This window comes from Bactrocera tryoni, chromosome 4 (assembly GCF_016617805.1).
Source record: "Bactrocera tryoni isolate S06 chromosome 4, CSIRO_BtryS06_freeze2, whole genome shotgun sequence".
Taxonomy (NCBI): domain Eukaryota; kingdom Metazoa; phylum Arthropoda; class Insecta; order Diptera; family Tephritidae; genus Bactrocera; species Bactrocera tryoni.
In genome coordinates this window covers 67245352-67265000 of record NC_052502.1, presented here as the reverse complement: position 1 = coordinate 67265000, position 19649 = coordinate 67245352, and the positions used below count along the sequence as shown (strand labels likewise).

The 19649-nt window shown below is 36.4% G+C and overlaps 1 protein-coding gene across 6 annotated transcripts in view; it reads left to right on the top strand.

Moving 5' to 3' along the window:
- The window catches only part of LOC120773478 (guanylate kinase), a 173134-nt gene that overhangs the window by 47486 nt on the left and 105999 nt on the right, over positions 1-19649 (top strand). For all 6 annotated transcript variants that reach the window (XM_040102397.1, XM_040102398.1, XM_040102399.1 and 3 more), the window contains exon 3: positions 8188-8230. The gene's annotated coding sequence lies outside the window, so the exon portion shown is untranslated. The remainder of the gene's footprint in view (positions 1-8187; positions 8231-19649) is intronic.

Here is a 19649-nt window from a genome sequence, read left to right as displayed (position 1 = left end):
ACAGTTTAAAGGATAACCTTAAGCAACACCCTATAATTTGTAACTGAACTCAGTCAAACACCTATTGGAAACATATTTTCATATATACGACTGCATTTCCTCTTAATTATCATTATACATGCATACATACATATGTATATACGTACCACGCGATATCCTCTATAACGCATTCACTAAATTCCCGCTTTCATGGCATCTGTTTTCCTGTTGCTATATTTAGCCGCCCTGCTCCACTCAACCAGATCGCGTCTTCGATATGTACATACATACATATGTAGATTTGTAATATAGCTGCAATAATTTAATGACCGTGACTGCGCTGAAAAGCAACAAAAATATACACAAATAAGACTTTCGAGGAAAGAAAGTGCGCGTAATGTCTTTTCAGTATTAATTTTCAGTCTTCAAGAGAGGGGAGCTCGAACGGTAATGCTCCAAAATTAATTTTTGATTACGGCTATTCTTTGAAATATAATAGAATAAACTCTCTTCTTAATAATGTTACACTGGAAAACTCGGTTATTTTCTTTCTAAAATATTTTCTTTACTGCAACCGTTTTAACTGATAAAAACGATCAGCAGAAGTTCGATAAGAACTCTTGAACTTAATTCTCTACCATCTTTTTTGTTCTGAACATCACTAATAAGCCAATATGCTCTCAAGATCATCTACAGTCTTTCAATTGTGATTTCACTAATTTGGTTTCCAAATTATGTCGACCATGCTGTGTTTGTTCTTCGAGAGAACTACTACCGTCGAAAACGTATTTCTAAAATTGAAAACTTCCAAAGTTCTTTTAGATGAGATTATGTTTGAATCTTATTCTAAGAGATCTATTATTCTGGTTATTTGTGGTTACGGAGAGTACATTAGACTAAGCTTTTATATACCAACATATAAGTATATAGTCATAACTTCCCATAAATAGTTTCATTCCGAAATTATCACATAACTTTGAAGAAAGATTCTCTCTTAAATAATCATATAACGTTCTAGAGTTGATTGGTTGAAAATGGAAGCTCAGTAGCGGCAAGCCGCAGACATCCACAATTAAACTATCACAAGGCCCATAGTGCTCCCGGGTCCCTTCTGACAAAAAATATATGCTCTACAGTTAGTTACCACATTTATTTGAAATTACTAGCTCCCTTTTGACTAGAAGTTGATGTTCTAGGGTTAGTTACTATATGTTTTTCAAGTTATACAGATATTTTTATGGATAATATATTGACACATATGTATGTAACTTCTTGGTATAGTTACCAAGGTTCTAGGTTTGAAGAGATATTGATTGATTGGTTGATTTTGAATGTTTCTGAACTCATAATCTAAAAGAATAAATCTCTAAAATGATCTCATGTTCTCTTAGAACCAATTACTATAATAATCTTAGATTATCTTCCTTTCGAACAAAAGCATATGTTTTTATAGATATTTTGTTCCCTAAACACTCTCACTCCGAAAAGCAACAACGCAGACTTCCGAATAACAGCCTTTGCCAAGTCTTCATATACTTCTTTGACCTCCCCACTCATATTTACATATCCCAAGAATTCCACTACAAATGTGCAACTCAGATTGCCACACTCAAGTGCCATATGCCCACGCTGCGTGCTCATTCCAGTATTTCCTTTACATATCGGCAATCACTCTCATTGCCCCGACGTCACTTCGCTGCCAGCCAACGTTTTCACATGAAAGTGCGTTTACTTCAATAGCATTTCCGATCTGCCGGAAGACACATTGAAGGCATGCCATTCGCGCGACAACAAAAACAAACCATAGAAAAAAGTTCAATGCAGACGAAAGCAGCAAGAACTGAGCGCTGTCTGTCTAGGCATTGCGACGTAAGACTTACACTCTGCGACAAGCATTTGAAAGCGACTCCAGCATTGATGCCCTCGCACTTTAGCAGTGACAGCTTGTGACGGCATCGTCTGTGGTTGACATGAATATGCAACACTTTTTGTGGCAGCAACAACAATTTACAGAATCACTTAGTATTTGCTTACAAATACCGTAGATTGGCTTACAACGCGCGTTGCGGAAGCGTTTGGGAGGCAGTCGTCTTCATAGCGATTTGGCTTGGCCGCTGCACTTTGATTTAATTGAAAACGTTGTAGTCGGCGCTGATTTATATTGACAGTTAAATGGTTAATGAATGATTTGGTGAAAGTATGTAGATGTCTTCTTACTTCATTCTAGGGACTCATTTAACTCATTTCCAGCCCGAGCTCAGTGGCAATGATGATAAAGCCAACAAAGTACAATTTTGCGAAGCGAGTTTGAGTCTAAAAGTCTCTTTAAGTTCAGTTGCAACCATAGAGAATAGGAAAGCTGGAATTATTCTTCTACTTAACGATTCGAAACAATTTTCGAACGGTTTCAAAAGTCTGTCAGATTTTAGTTCAGTTAAAGTTTTAGTTGAGTAAGAGAACTCTTCGAAAAACGGTAAAGACACTTGGTGAGCGGTTAACTTTAAGTAAATCTAAGTTCTCTTTCGATATAAACAACAATATCGCTGACGATTCGATAACATTTTCAGACGGTTTTAAAAGTTTAGCAGCTTTGAGTTCAGGTAGGATTGTAGAATCATCGTAGAATCGAGTTTCTTTTAAATGAGCAAAGGCTGATTAGATTAGATAAATAAATGAGGATTGCACCGCGATCTGACGTCTATTGTGCCCTCTCCTAAGTCACAGGACAGGGACTTAACTCCAGCATATTTGGAAACATGAATCTAAGGGCCTTTATCCTGCGTCTACAGACTTCTGTGCAGTCAATTAGCAGGTGTTCTGGAGTTTCAGTATTCATGTCACAGAATCGGCAATTTGCACAAAAAGCTATACCCACGTTATATACGTGCCTCGCCGCTTGAGCCTCCAGTAGCCAGTATAGCAGGCGAAAAGTAGCCTGAGTTTATACCTTGAGAGATCGAATACGTATTTAAACCTTTTAAGGTTGTAACCACCCATAGGCAACTTGGCATGCCGCATGCCTAAGTGTTGTTGCCAATACCCCTCCTCTCCACTCCTTTGTTCTGGTGGAGCAGTTTCTTTATGGTATGGAATCAAACCCAAAACCCAAAAGGTTCGTTTCCCACCATCTTTGTGGATGCTGCGAAGCGCGCGAGCTCATCTCCCAGTCCATTCCTGTCTTTACCTTTGTGACGGTAGCCAGATATGGTGCACTTGTTATGATCTGATAGACTGTTCAGCCGTTCTATCGACTCCTGCACCAATAGCGTTTTGATCTCGTATGCAGAGATTGCTTTTAGTGTTGCTTGACTGTCGCTGAGTATAACTACACGTTCATTGTCATAGTTGCGTTGTAGGTTTATCTCTACGCACCGACTTATCGCAAAGACCTCTGCTTGGAATGTGCTCGGAAAACTGTCCATAGGCACGGAGAGTTTGGTTAGTGGTCTTCAAACACCTGCACCAATTCCCTTCGACGTTTTCGAGCCATCGGTGTACCATTTGGTTGTACTATCCCTAAGCAGTAGCTCGAGAGCGGAATCGTTCCATTCAGCCTTACTGCTGCGGATAACCTTGAGCTTCTTAATGAAGTTTACACTTTTGGTAATACTGTCACTTTGGAGAAGATCCAGTGATATTTCTCTACTTAAAACTTTTATGCTCTGGGAAAGGCTTATTAAGTCAGCGTTCCTTTTCGAGCTCAAGCAGCGATGGCGCCAACCAAATTGGAGTTGAAATAATCAAATTTGTATTGACTTTTTCCGCATGATCCGTCTACCGGCCATCTCTAGACTGTGCTGATAACAATCAGCTGAAATTCACTCAAAGTCGTTGGTAGAGCGTGCATAGCGACATTCTTTTTCTGTAAAGAATGTGTTTCTTGTGAATGAAAAACACTTGAAAGATATAAAAATTATTGTTAAAATATTTATTTTTTATACGAAATCGAATTTTTTAAGCGTAACTTAATTATTACTTCCTAAATTTCACTTAAGAATGTTTTTCCGGAATCTAACAGCAATCTCAGTCTACTCTCCACACTCTACTCACTTTCATTTCATTAATACTTGCTGTAATGTACGCGTTGACCTAAAATCAGCATTTCGCTCGTATTTTCCAAGCATTCTCTATTACATGCACCACTTCTAATCAACCCTAATTGCTAAGAAAATTCATTGCAGAGCAATTTCCTGCGCAACTCAATTACACACTCAATTAACAATTTATCGAGACAGATTATCTGTGATTTTACGAGCAAACTTCAAAATTAACGAAACCCAAACAAGAAGAAACGCTTAAATGTAGAATGAATGGTATAAGAAATCAATGAATGGAATGTTTAAGTGCAAGTGGTTAAGTGGAATATGGCAGTAGAGAAAGAATTATAGCAGAAGAGGGAAAATATACAGAGACTAACAGTAGGACGTTTCACGCACCGGAAAGGGTTGTGAGGGTACATGTGCGTGCGGGGATCAGTTTAGCATATATAAAATGTAGTTTTGTATACGAGTATTTGCATATATACTAATATATCTTTAGTATTTATCAACCTCGCCCAGGCTTACTGTGAGCCAACGAACTACTTGAGATTTTGAAGTGCAGCTAAATGAGTGACTTAATTGCCGGCGCTCAGCTTGTAAGCACCAAACACTTGAGTAAGCAAATATGATAAAAAGAGCACTTGAAGGCATAAAATGACATTAAATCCTACATACATACGCATATATAATAGTTTCGGTACAAAAAAAAAAATTCTCTCAAAAAGTATTAAATTTTCTAAGCCAAAACGCATTATGGCAAGCCTGAGCGCACATTGCGCTTATATGCAAATTATTTTTATAACTTTATAATATTTTTCTTGTCTTTTTATTTTTATTTCTTCTTATTACTATTAAGATTTTGTTATACGCACCCTTTGTTTATGACTTTATTACGCTATTCATTGAACAAGCACAAATTCTTTTGTGCCCCCGAAAATTAATGAAGCATATTTGCTGCTGCCCGGACACACCCACCTGGGCATGAAGTCATAGTTGCAAACTTTTATGACCTACTGTGGAGTTTCCTGCTCATTAGTTAATTATATTATGAGCTCCATTGAATAAGCTTGGGTGTAGATATTAGTTAAGTAACTTCATACCAGCACATGACCCCAAAGAGCACACACTTTGTTGTACAGCGTTATGAAGTCTATGCTCACAAAGTAACTAATTACAAAAAGTGAAGTATTAAAAATATGTATGTTGATATGCATATCGGCTCATATTCGTCATTTCTTTGCTTGCTATGTTAGAGCTCTCGAAAAGTTTGCTTTCAAAGAAATAAAAAGTTATTCACTTGAACATACATACATACTATATATTATACAAGATCTGTCGCAAAAGAAACAGGGCTGTTAAAAAAAACAACAAAAAATTAATATTTTTCAAAAGTTATATTTTTTTAATCAAAGTAGTTTCCTTGTGCTTCAATACAGCGTTTAGCCCGGTCAATTAGCATTTCAAATGAGTGCTTAAGGTCATTTTTCGAAATGCTCTTGAGAATATCGGTCGCCGCCTTTGGGATAGCTGAAATGTAGTTTTTTGTCAAAAAATCAGTGACAGCCGTCGACCGATGACACGGCGCATTATCGTGCAACAGGCGCCAGGACCCTGCCTCACGGTATTGTGGTCGAGCACGACGAATGCGTGACAAAAGACGCTTCATAACACCAAGGTAAAACACAGCATTAATCGTTTGGCCAGGTGGGACGAACTCTCGGTGTACAATACCCTCGGTATCGTAAAAACAAATCAGCATTGTCTTTATTTTTGACTTTTGAAGACGACTTTTTTTCGGTGATGGCTCGTCTGGATGCTTCCATTCCTCACTTTGACGTTTGGTTTCGGGATTATATTGAAAGCACCACGTTTCATCACCAGTCACAATCGAATATTTGTAGTTTATGTCCTTTCTCGACTCCTTAATCAAATCCTTACAATGTTGGATTCGTAGCAATTTTTACGCTTCAGTCAATTCGTGCAGAACAAACTGGGAGCACACCTTCCGTAGACCCAATTTATCTATCAAAATGCGATGAATAGTGTCTTTGGTGATATTTAACTCCATTTCCATGTAACACAAAGAAGATTTCGGCTCATTCTTAATAAATTCCTGCACTTTTTCAATATTGTTTTGGGTAATCACTGATTTTGGCCGGCCCGACTTCTGATCGTCACAGAGGTCCTCACGACCTTCTTGGAATCGCTTGAACCACTCATGCACATTACTACGGGATAGGCACTGATCACCATAAACTTTTTTCATCATTTGAAATGTTTCAGTAAACGTTTTCCCAAGTTTAAAACAAAATTTAATATTTGCTCTTTGCATTTTACGACCGATGACCAAAAGCTGCTGTCACTTTTTGATCGATAACATCGATTGTAGTTATTCAATTGTCAACAAGAGATCAAACTTTTTATTTCATATACCCACCAATAGGTGGCGCCACCAGAAACAGTTATATTTAAAAAGTTCTGTTTCTTTTGCGACAGACCTTGTATGTATGTATTCGGATCCATCATTGAATCAATTATACTAGCTGGCTGTTGTGCCATATATAAACCTACAGATCCCTTGTAATGCCAGTTAGAGGTTCAGTTTAATACGAGCTGAAGTTTAGGTCATACAGGAAGTCAACGCGAAAGAGACCTGATATCTAATTCCAATACTTCAAACAGTCCCTGGAACTGTGAAGCTTCAATATATCTAAGTCTACTTCTGGAAGCCAAATTATATGCAGTCTCTTTCCGTCTAAATATTTACTGCTTCTCTATTTCTAACGACATTCTTTGACGTAATGCTATGTGAGATTATTGCTTTAATTGTCGTTTGGCTATGTTCTTTGTGTCGTTTCCTGCGTTATTGGCCACTTCAAGCCATCCTGACCTGAAGCTTTGAAATAAAAATCCTTTCTGAAGGTAATGACTTTTCAATAACAGCGCTACAAAAGTTTTTTTTTTTAATTAAAAAATTTTGTACTGTGCGTGCGGATTCAAATTTTTCCACTAGACGCGATAGTTGATTTGACAGCACGTTTCTGACGCGCACAAATTGGCCGTAGCGCTCTTAAAGCCTTACCGACTCCAGGTTTCGGTAGTAAATTATAATTTCGACTCGTTGGCGTATATCTTTCCATGAAGAAATGGCAAACCTTACTGAAAAGAAATGTCAAAAGAGCGGGAAAAAATATTCGGTCTACTTTTGTAGCGTTCCTAATGAAAAACCCGTCATGTCTGAGCTTTTCTGCAGGTTACGTTTCTGTACATACATACGAGTATGAATATATGAAAATTGATTTCACTGCCTACTCGCTTGACTCAAATTTTTGGTCCGTCTGCTATAACACATTCCATGGCGAAAAATTCGCAAAACTTTACTAGCGAAGGCAATAAAAAAGGCAAAAACAAAAAGCAAATATGAGAAGGAAAAAATACTTGAGTGGCAGGAGATATGCTAGCAGAAGCTTTTCCTTATGAAAAATTAAAATTGAACATTCGTACATACAACTGTACATATGTACAGTTATTTTAGCATCTCTTACTTCAGCCTTCCTTCCTTCGTTCATCTACCTACGCTCCCTACAAATACTCATAAAACACAAATATTTCTACCGAATTGGGTCAGCATACTCAGGCGACAAAGTTATGATGTAACAAATTGCAGTTTGTCTAGGATAATATTAATTTTAGTGGCAAGAATTCCCAATTTGCTCGACCAATGGCGCCAACGAGCAAATACAAGTAAACTTGTGCGAAATTTGTTGGAGCAAAATACAGATATTCGTTTTCTATTCGTCAGTTCTTTGCTCGCTATGTACGAACTCTGAAGTTCTTCTATAAATACTTACATGTGAAAGTAACAATAAAGTTATCCACTAAAATTTAATATATACCTAAGCATCATTGAAATGGTTTGACAGCTTGCTCTACTATCTCCATATCTCCATTTGATTATGCCTAACGCTTTAATTTATGACAATTGCGTCTTCGATTTGCCTTCTCCTATGTAGCATATAGGTGACAGCTAACATATATGGTATATAATAGTAGAAATATTTGTAGTTAGTTGCTGCTTAGAATTAATGATCCTAGCATAATTTTGTCACATATGTACATATATAGTATTACAAAGTAATTAATCAACTCTTCTTTTCTTTCTTTCCAGTTCAACAAAGTCTAACTCTGCTACAATATTTATAAATGATAGGGTAAGTCCTTTGAGATCTTCAATAATTAGTAGTGTAAATGAGTGGTTTAAGAACCATTTTGTGAAATTATGTGTGATATATAGATCTATCTACAAATGTATATCATATGTACTATAAGTATGTCACTATTATAATCCAGCGACTCATCAAAGAATTACTAAATTAGAGAAGGTTTCTTATCAACTGTTTTAGAATAAAGTCGTCAGATTAAACATCAACTTAACTGTGGGTTCGGCTAGTTCAAGCTGTCGCTTCTCTGCTCACATACCTTCGGGAGAGGCATGGCAGGGAAGTACTTGATGTATGGAAAGACCAAATTTTGCGGCGAAGATTTGTGGAGGAGTCCATTGCCGGAAAATTTCCACCAATTCAAGTTTTAGGCTTCCTGACCATTGCAGCGTTATCCCAGCGAAGTAGCAGTAGAACTACTGCTCCGGCACACAACCTTCTCCGAAGTTGTTAGTATACACACTGGTAGTTTGACAACGATATTAGCCTTGAGTTCGCTGACTGTGCGCGAAATGATGTCTAGACACTCAATCTCTAGCTTCAAGTTATTTTATAATTATGCTGGTTTGGTTGTCTGGCCACAGCGGTATCACAGTAAGCTGTAAGACAGAGTTTGCCAGCCTCAAGTCAAATCGGCAAGCGTTGGTTAACTATCAGCAGCTGCGCAGTCACAATGTCTTTCTGATATAGGGAACTCCGCACTATCAACAAAGAACAACTTTCAATGTTTGTAGTAATTCTAACTGGATCAGAATTCATGCAGTAATATTGAATTTGAGAAGAATCATCTCATTTCTTACTCCTCGCATATTACGATTTTACAGGTCAAGGAAAAAACACCTCGGATCTCATATTTTTAGCCATCCACGTGAAATAGCGGAAATATGTATATTATAAAGTAAAGACCTAAGCAGATTTTTGATAACTTCAGGGCTCACAAAGTACTGTTGATAACAGTCTAAGTGTGTTCCTTCGCTATGCTGAGGGATCGGCCATCAAACCTAACCTAAATGAACCTAAGGTTTTGAGGGATCGCCAGCCTATCTCAGAACATACAACGAGTTGGACCCAAACACCAAATAATTGTTTATAACTACCTTGCCTTCAATTTTAAAAATCGGTAAGGGCTTGTTATCCGTGTGCTGAAATTTTTCTGTTTTTGTGTCAGTTCTTAGAGCTTAATCTTGATATATAAGCACGTATGTCGAAGAAAAGGATGCTAACTCTTCTATATTTTCAGTAGTGCGAGATCTCATGATATCTTAAGTCAACCAACTTGAAAATTCCTTCGGCAGACAAGTTCTAAACAGTTTTTTGTTAAATAATACAAAGTCCGTAAGCGCTGCGATTTATAAGAGCAATGAATGGATAGAAAGAAGTTCCGATTGCTAGAGCTGAAAACTTACATAACCATTTGCTGAAGTCAAGTGAGAGACAGGAAAGTCAGAAAAATTATTGCAGCTGTTTAAGAGTTCTGTGTCAAGTTAGAATGCCTACCAGTGACTAGACATCCTGTTTAATGAGCAAAAACAACTACCTCACCGTGTCTACAAGTCAAAATAAGTCGGGTGAAGCTCAAAAAACTTTTTTAAGTTTTAATTTAATCCATTCCCTCTGTTAAAAAGGGTTAGAAAAATTATGAATCGGTTCTTGTGTGGCGATATCTATACCCATGGAATCAAGTTTTCGTTATGAATTCCGCAATTGGTAACACTGCCTTGTAACAACACCCTTCAAACGAAACTTATTTAGAACTTTCATTTGGTATTTTACACTGTGTGTACAGCGCTTCATTATAATGCGACTTATGCTGGAAGCTCCCCTAGTTTAATAACCACGACTGCCTTGTAGACAGGTCACTTTAATTTGCTAGAAGGTAAATATGGCATACCATTTATTTGTAAGAAGTATTAAATAACCGACGAAAGTTATTTGCTTTGCTACAAACCGCTTCACCCACAAGTTTGGAGCATATTGGGTCTGCGGATGATATGTGAAACCACCCCCAAAGTGGAGGACAAACATATTTACGGCAGACAACATATTTAATTTTCGGCTTAGCCTCCGTAAAAATATTTCCGTGCGCACCCCAAACGGTCACATGAGACCAGTTAACCATATTTGTACGCGTCTTTTGGCTTCTCCACCTCCTCCTCTCATATAGACTTACGCATGTAACGAAACAAAATTGCTCGCATTGGCACGCAAAGCGCCAACATTTCGAAAATTGTTGAATTCCACAAAACAAGGTTTTCGGAAACATGAGCAGCGTGTAGCGTAATGCAATATTAACCCTTGGTTATGCTGCTTAACTCCCGTACCTATTTGTATTTGTTGTATTTGTAATATGAGGTTGGCGGCTACTTTGAATGGGTAGTTTCTAGCGCCATTTTATGCTTGGATTTATGAGCTTGCGTGTCTCGCGTATTTATATTTACTTGCCTTAAATGTCATTGAAGCCCTTCGCCGTCTGGGTCGCTATTGATTTTTCTCTTACTACAATTTTTGTGGAGCAAATTGCATGCGAATTTTTATATTTGCTTTAAAAGCAGACTAGAAGAACGGTTTTCGTGCTTCTTGCGGATATTTTAGGTAAAAATGTAAGAAATATAAGGTGAAAGATGTTTAATGTTGTTGCGGCTGTTCAAGTTCTCATACTGATGGAATAGCTGCAGTCTGAAACAAAGGTGGGTCTAGTTTACTCAGGTTAGGACAATATCTGGGCAAATTTAGAGTCTCTAGGAATACCTCGGACAACATTAATTTTAGAAGAGCCAAATAAAAACAGGAACGGACAGGTCCAAAATCTTCTGGCCAACCAACCAAATCAAACATCAGGCTAAATGCAAAGTTTCTAGGAATACTTCGCACAGCACAAATTTAAGCTGAGCCAAATAAAATCGGGCATCGAAGGGGGCAAATTCTGTGCAAACGATTGTGGGCTACGAATTAACCTGCACGATGCTGAGCTACAGTAGGAGCTACCGAACCTCTTTAAAATTATTTAATAGTCTTTGATTTTTTGTCCTCCAAGTGTTTGGCTAGGCTTCTGGATAAGTCAGTCCGAATGATTGCGTATCTAGCGGCTTTACTGAAGCCTGTGATTTAGCATGTCAGTTTCAAGGTGGGCGATGTGGTATCTAGCGGTTTTACTGAAGCCTGTGATCCATCGTGTCAGTTTCAATTAATACATCTTCAGTTTACCTGCTGTACTCACGTGGTTTTTTAACTTCCTGCATTAAAAATGTAAAAACTCGCAATACGTCCAAGATCTGGCGCATTTCATGAGAAGATGATATGATAATTACATATGTACATCTAGTTTTAGAGAATAGTAAGAGTGTGCGCATGACATAAGTTTCGAAAGGTCCTAGGTCAAAGTTAATACAAACTGTTCTTTATTAGCCGAAATGATGTCGCATATGCCTCGTATTACCAACTTTGAGCTGTGCAGCTCCTCCTCCTTAATATAAAAACACTTTTTAATCCCTTCAATAGAGCTTCTAAGCAATTACCCAACAAACTTCGACTCAGCTGACATCAATACCAAGAATCTGTTTGTATCAATTAACGCGATAGCCATTATCTGTAAGGACAGTGAGCCCGTTACCTCAACTGGAAGCATACTGCAATTATACATGTCTTCCATCGTTGGATCTTCTGCACTTCGGAGTCCAGAAACTGGCATAGTGTAAAGTTTTAACGTTCCAAAGACGTCTCTCTCATTCTGAAAACTACTGATTCCATCGAGCTGCCTTTACAGTATTTCACTTTTCTCGTATATAAGATGGTCCAAATTTAATACTTTCAGCGCAGTAATCCTATAGCGGATTTCATTATAGAATCCGCTGTTGTTATTGTTGTAACCGCAGAATCGACAGTCCTTGACCGTATAAAAAGTCCGAGTCCGTTACGGTTACGTAGACCCGACTGCCAAGTGAACGGCTGTAGAGTAACTAGTAGGAGATGATCTGATGATAAAGATCGAGTTTTTATTGAATCTACCTCCCGTGTGTTTTGTCTGTATGCACTTCTGCAGTAGTTTTTTTTTTTATATATAAGGTATCTTTAGAATCCGTACCTCTACTGCAGAGGTATCTAGTCTGCACAGTTGTCGCGTACTTGTTTCCATTATATGCTTACGTTGGCTTTTTTTTAGTAAATATTCCTCCCATCTTTCGCTAAACTTTATTAGTTCGCCTAGTGATTGGGGGCCTATTGGGTTCACTTTGCTTCCATCTTTCCTAATTGTTATGTTTTAGCTGGGTGTATAAGAATATGTATAGCAGAAGCTATAATCTTTATACATATATATAAATCTTCTGACCGTGTGTTTGTAATTGAACTGCTCCTAAACGGCTGGACCGATTTTGATGAAATTTTTTGTGTGTGTTTAAGGAGATTCGAGGATGGTTTAGATTCACAATTTGGTCCACTGGAAAATGTTTTTTTAAATTAATTTTTCATTTGTAATGAATTGCTAATTTTGGAATGTTTGACCGATAGATTGCGCTACCATCGCAGTATCCAATATTCAAACCTTAAATTGGCGTAAACGTGCAATAAATAAAACGATGCAAAAGTAAAAGGCGACATTTGTAGACAAGTTTTCATAAAGTGGACAAAGTTGTTCGTTCTTAAGTAATAAATTGGGTGATTCAATACATCTATGGGTAGCTACTTATACATATCTATATATGTATAAAAAAGAAAGTTGTGTTAGTTGCAGCATTTATAACTCAAGAACGGCTAACCGATTTGGCTGAAAATTGGTGGAGAAGTAGCTTAGAACCAGGGTAAGGACATAGGATACCTTTTATCTCTTTATGTCAAAATTTAATACAACTCATAAATACAAAAATTATATTTCAAATAATAAACATTTGTTCAAAATTCATGTTTGTAGGAATCATTTGAATATATGCGTACAATTATAAACAGATTCTTCCCCAAAAATAATACTATTGCTAAGTATTTGGAATAGTAGAAAGGAACTACAACCAAATACGCAGTAAAATAGATTATAACTGGCTCAGTAATCAGTCGTTGAGTATGTATTATACCACGTGCATCCCAAAAGACTGATGTTATAACCTTTTCAGCCGACTTTTTCGTCTTTCCACGCCTGAGAACCGGTTCAGCATGTGCAGTCCACTAGAATGACAGTCGATTGGACTTCAGTGGGAAATGATGGAGTTATGTTTCTATTGTCACACACCGACGCAAAAATTCGGTTTTATTACGATTAAAGAGCACTCAAACACTTCTCAGAATCAGTTATTCGTTGTTTTTGTTGGATTATGAACTTGCGAGGCACCCACTTTGCACAGAGCTTTCGCCTCTTTAAGCTTAGCAAATATCTTTTCATCGGTGGATTTCCCTGAGCCCAAATTCAACAGTATTTTCCCCCAAAAAGCAATGCTTTATTAACACTCGAAATGCCTTATGATCCATTTTTTTTAAAAACTAACACAAGTTGCTTGATAAAAATGCAATATCTCATTAACTAATAGTTATAATCCAACTAATAGAAATCATATAGATAGTAGTAGTAGTATTATCTATGTATCAGCCACAGTGAAGCGTGGACGGGTCCTCTAGTTATTTATATTTGTTTATATATATATTCATTACCACAAACAGTTACAGCTTCCTTTCGGCTTTCAAAATACAATCCATTCGGTCGCTTGCACAAAGAAATTAACTTCAAATGAAGTGAAGTTGGCTGCGTCAAAGCTGTCATTCGATTGCTCTGCTTTATCTCTCATTATTGGGGCGGCTTTCTTTCTATTTCGCTTGCTTGCTGACTTTGTGATTTTACACCCCAAATCACAAGGAAACAATTGGAATACGAATTGGCGGCAAAATAGGACGCAAAGCGGCGTCTTTAAGTCTAGATGTGTGGGCTATACGGCAGACAAGATGGCTGCTGCTGAGTTGTGGCGTTTTGCTGGACACAGAAAAGAAGCAGGAAAAATATATGATTGTGTGAAAATATATATGGAAACTTCTTCATATAGTATATGTGTGGTTGTATGTATGTGTGTATGTATATACATACTAATGTATCGGGCTTGTACTTGCATGAAAAAATTCATTGCATGCACTCAAATGTGATTGTAGCTGTTATTTGGCGCCGTAAACAACTGTGTGCTCTATTTAACGACAAAAAATTAGTATTAGTAAAATAAACATATTTGCTCTTCATTTACCAACGCCTAAATGCATGCAACAAATTTTACTTATTGCCGTCAACATAACAGTATATCTCGCAGCCTTAAAGTATGCGGTTCATTGGTAATGTTGCTAACATCTAGTGCTCTAACACTAGCGGTAACGAACGTTAGCATATACAAATTAGCAATTACATACATGTATATTTTTTTCAATTTTATTAATAAAATATTAAAGTTTTGAATTTATTTAGGCATTAATGTAATATTTTAAGTTTGCTAGCTTATAAAATTTTAAAATTATTTCAACATTGGTTTTGAATTCAAAAATCAATTTCAATAAAAAAATTTGTATAGAAAATCATGCATTAAAAATTTTAATTCACAAAGAGTCTATACAAAAATATATGGAGATTGCAATAAGTGTTTCAACATTTTTTGGTATTTAATTCTATTTTTATTTTAATCGAAAAAAATTAATTAATTTGTATTAACATTTTTTAATAAGAATTATTATTTTTTCTTATAAAGTATTCACATATTTTTTAAATTTTTTTTTAATTATTATGAATTATTTTTTTTTATTTTTTTTTTATTTTAATTTTTTTTTATAGGTTAGGGTTAGGTTAGGTTAGATGGCGGATATAGAGAGATCCCACGTGGACTGTATATGCAGTCCTTTGTGAAGCCTTAGAAAAGAAAAATTCCTATGTTCCAACTTATAACTTGGCTTAGTGGCCAATAAAAATTCACATTCTTTTAATTTCCATTCCCGCCAGTTCGGTGCGATGTCTGAATATACATATGTATGCGCGCCCAAGTGTTTAAGCCTTGACATCCCAAACGCGGGACAGTCGAGAAGGAAGTGTTGAGATGCTGCCACCTCGTTATCTTTATGGACTTCATGGACTCCTGACATCCCAAACGCGGGACAGTCAAGAAGGAAGTGCTGAGATGCTGCCACCTCGTTATCTTTATGGACTTCATGGACTCAAATAGGGCAATGGCCATTTAAAAACCACACAACTAGAGAGAGACTAGCCTTACTGTTTGCCATGCGATCGCTCTTGGGCCAAAATGATTTTGCGACAGCGCATGTACCGTTGGTGGCCCAGCAGTGGCCAAGCTATCGCGAAGCCCAAATATCTAGTAACAGAACACAGGAGGATACAGGAGCACCAACCCTCTTCCATTCTACTGATAGCGGTTCTAGGGTGTCTTTGCTTGCCAGATCATCAGTTTTGCTAGCACCGCTACCAATCTTATCTCAAAGACTCTCGATGCTATTGATAGCGAGGTTAGGCACACCTTAACCAACCCTGAACGCACTGTTAATGAGCTCAAGACTAGTACCGCTGCTCTGCTAAGAGAATGGTTACTTCTCTGGAGGCGGCTGCTTCCGGAGCAGTAAATCTATTGCTATCTTAACGGCTGCAACCTTGGCTTGGAAAACACTGCAATAGTCAGGAACTCTGAAGCTGATGTTGTTAGAGTGCAAACCCTTCCACCAACTTTTCACCCAAGCTTTGACCCATACGTAAAGCAGTTCACTGTCCCTCTCCTTCAACGGTTTCTTTCCACCGATAACTCTCTCGCCGGTATATGCGGAGAGAAGGAGCCGTCAGAGTTCGGTTTGGCGACTCCATGATCGAAGTGACCACAATTACGAAGTCTGCCACTACTCATTACCACGTTTGTCATACAGACATACATACATACATCATACAACTTAAAACTGTTCCTTAAACACCATTTTTGAGACATGATGAATACAGTAGAGGCTCGCTAATCCGGATCAATTAAACTCGGCCCCTATCCGGAATATAAGCAAATTCGGATTACCAAAGACACATCAGAACTATGTAGTATGAAAAAATATTTATAAATTTCTGTTTGTTTATTATAACAAATAATACACATGTTCCAAAAAAACAAAAAAACTTAAACCAATAAAGCATAAAAGCGAATGTAGTGAATAATAAACATGTGATCCGGATTAGAGAATACGGATAGAGCATGTCGGTCCGGAATACAAGGGACATAATAGAAATTTTGAGTTTTTTAACCCTGTCCGGATTACAGTGGAATCCGGATTAGGCCATGTCCGAATTAGCGGGCCTCTACTGTATTTAACTTTGTTTGTTTGGAACTTGACCGCAATCTTGCAAGTTTGCTTACATGATTTTGTTTGTTTTAATAATTAAAAATCGATTAAGTGGATTTTAAGTAGTTCTCTGGTGTACACTTTTGCAACAATGTTGCAATATTTATAAAAGAAATAGAAATTTTCCGCTTAATGAAGAGCAATTCACTTATCGAGCGAAGAATTTTCACACACAATTACTTTAAGACACGCAATATAGCCATTTACATACATACCGCCGGATTTAATTAACTGTTAAAGCACACATATTACAGTCAGTAACTGCGCCGCAGCTGCTTTACGCATCAACAACAACAAATTTAGCGTCGGACACGCTCTGAAAGTCAACAAATTGCTGGCTTCTGCAGAAGTTATGACCCGCAAACAAACACGAATTTCATCCATATTTTGGCAGATAACAAATGACAAACGAAAACAGCGACGAAAAATAACAAAAACAACCAGCAGAATGTGCGAAACACAAACAAATAATTAACAAAAACAATATGCCACATTTAAGTAATACAATAAGTGGACAATTTGCATACAAATTTGTTTAATTAAAGTGGCGTTTTTATCTTTCGGCCGCCTTCTCCGCCAGAATTCAGTCAAAACAGATAACAAAGCATGCCATAACACGCGCTGTAATTAAGGCAAATGCGCAAAAACTACAACAACAATATGAAATTGTAACTTTATAAATGAGGGAGCTGAGAAATTTTGCGTGTTGCGCAAGCCGAAAATCGCCGAAACCGTAGCGGGGCGGCTTTCTATGGGCGCGACGACTCTCTGTCTGGCGTCAAGAAATTAGTTTTTAAATGCTTAATCACGTGGTTATGCAAAATTTGTAAACACGAAAATTCACGCATTCGCTGTCTATTGTCCACACAATTGCTTTGACAATTCGGGGTGGGAAATTTGCGCCCACAAATTGCGAAATTTTTGGGGATCGTAGTAAATTGCTGGCGGCAAAGAAAACCTGCTGCGTAGTTTGATACGATATGCGTAATATTTGTGCGTTTTTGTGATGTAATATGTTGGCGGTAATGACAAATGCAATTTATTTCATAATTGCAGCTAATTGTGTCAGTGTTTTTAACCTAAAAAAGGGAGTTTGGAGTTTAAGTACCGTTATAGTGTTTAAATAATTATATAAAAATAAATTTTCATAAATAATTGTATGGCAGCATGGCAAATATTACAAGCTAAATTATTATTTTTCAACGCAACGAAATTGTGTTACGCAACGAAATTCTGTCACACACAAAATAGTGAATGCAGACAAGTTTTAATTTTTTTTAACTACTTCATTTAATACTCATTTGCGCGAAAAGAAAAAAGCAAGGTTGCCACCAGTTTAAAATTTATAAAATAAAAAATTAAGATTAAAAAAATTGTGTAAATTTTAACAAATAATTGCGTGGCGGTATAAAAAATAATAACAGCTAAAATTAATAATTTTTTAGTGTTGCCACCTTTTTAAAAATTAATAAAATAGTTGAATGCAGGATTAAATACATAAATAGAATTAAAGAGGTGCAAAAAAGCTAGAACTTGAAAGCATTTTTTTCAACGCGTTGCCACCTTTTCTGAAATATGATATTATTTAACAAATTTATTAGGGTAAAGAAATTGTTACAATATGGCATCATACGGAGGAGATTTATGAACGCCACAGTTGTTAACATTTTTTGAGACGAGTTACCACCTTTTGAAGTTTTAAAAAATTAAAATTCTCATTATTCACTTTGTAAAAGATTTGATTATATTTGTCAAACGAGTTGCCACCAATAAAAAATAAAATTGAAGTCAGACTTGTAAAAAAAATGTTTAATGGCAATGTGTGTATAAGTCGATTTATAAAATCCTGAAATATTTTAAGTGGTGTGCTGCCACCTTTTACACAAATACTAATTCCATAAAATTGCTAACATTAGTCAAACTGGTTGCCATCTTTAATTAAAATTTATCGAAGCCAGAATACAAAAATAAATAAATATGTATAAGAGTTACCACCTTAATTGAAATTAAATATATTATTGCAATACGAGAACGATTTATAAAAGTTTATTTTAGATAGAGTGCTGCCACCTTAACAAAAATATTAATTTTACATAATTTTTGAAAGAAAGGAATTAATATAATGTGATTAAAAAATTAATTCGTATTAAGAAAAATGTATGTCTGAGACATTTCAAGGGTTGCCACCTGCTGCATAAATCTAATTCAGTATGCAATATTTTTAAAGTAAACGAAGTAATATAATAATTAGTATATTAGAAAAGTTTATACAGAAAATATTTGTAAGAGTTGCCACCTGCTTGAAAATAATATTTACTTGATATGAGAATTTATTATTATTGCAATATGAGTTCGATGTTTGTCAAAGACAATTTCAAGAGTTGTCACCTGCTGGATAAATCTAATTCAGCTGTAATACCATGTTCAGACCGACACTTAATCACACGATTTCGGCTGTTGAATGGATTATCCCACTAATCTTAAAAATGTATCAAGATTTCGCCATACAAAAATGACAGTTCCAAATCACTTCATTGAAATGATTTGAAACTGATCCACGCTAAATCTCTCTGTGCGACTCTGATTTTGCGCAATCTACTTGTCAGCACTGGAAATCTGTTACATTATCACAGCTGATTTAGACACTACAAAGGGAAAAAAATGTAAACAAACAAATTTTTTTAAAGCAATGAATCTAATTTCATCTGAAAATCGACTTAACAAATGAAAAAAATGCATCCATTATTTCTATTATATGGAAAATATTAAAAAAAGCCGTCTTTTTATTTCAAAATACTATATGACAATCTTTTCTTTTGATAAATATTAAGCGATGTGAATTCTTGAATGACAATAACAGCTGTTTTTTGATCTTTCTAACGGCAGTGAGAACAATGTTGGGTTATGAAATGCTTAAATATAATCTAATCTTTTAAATTTTCGGTCTGAACATGATATAAAATGAAATATTAGAACGCTTGCGGCATTAAAAATGCTAAAGTGAAGGGAGAAGTGTGTCCACCTGTTTGTAAAATATCCCTTATGCTTATTTTTTCCCTTTTTATCCACAATT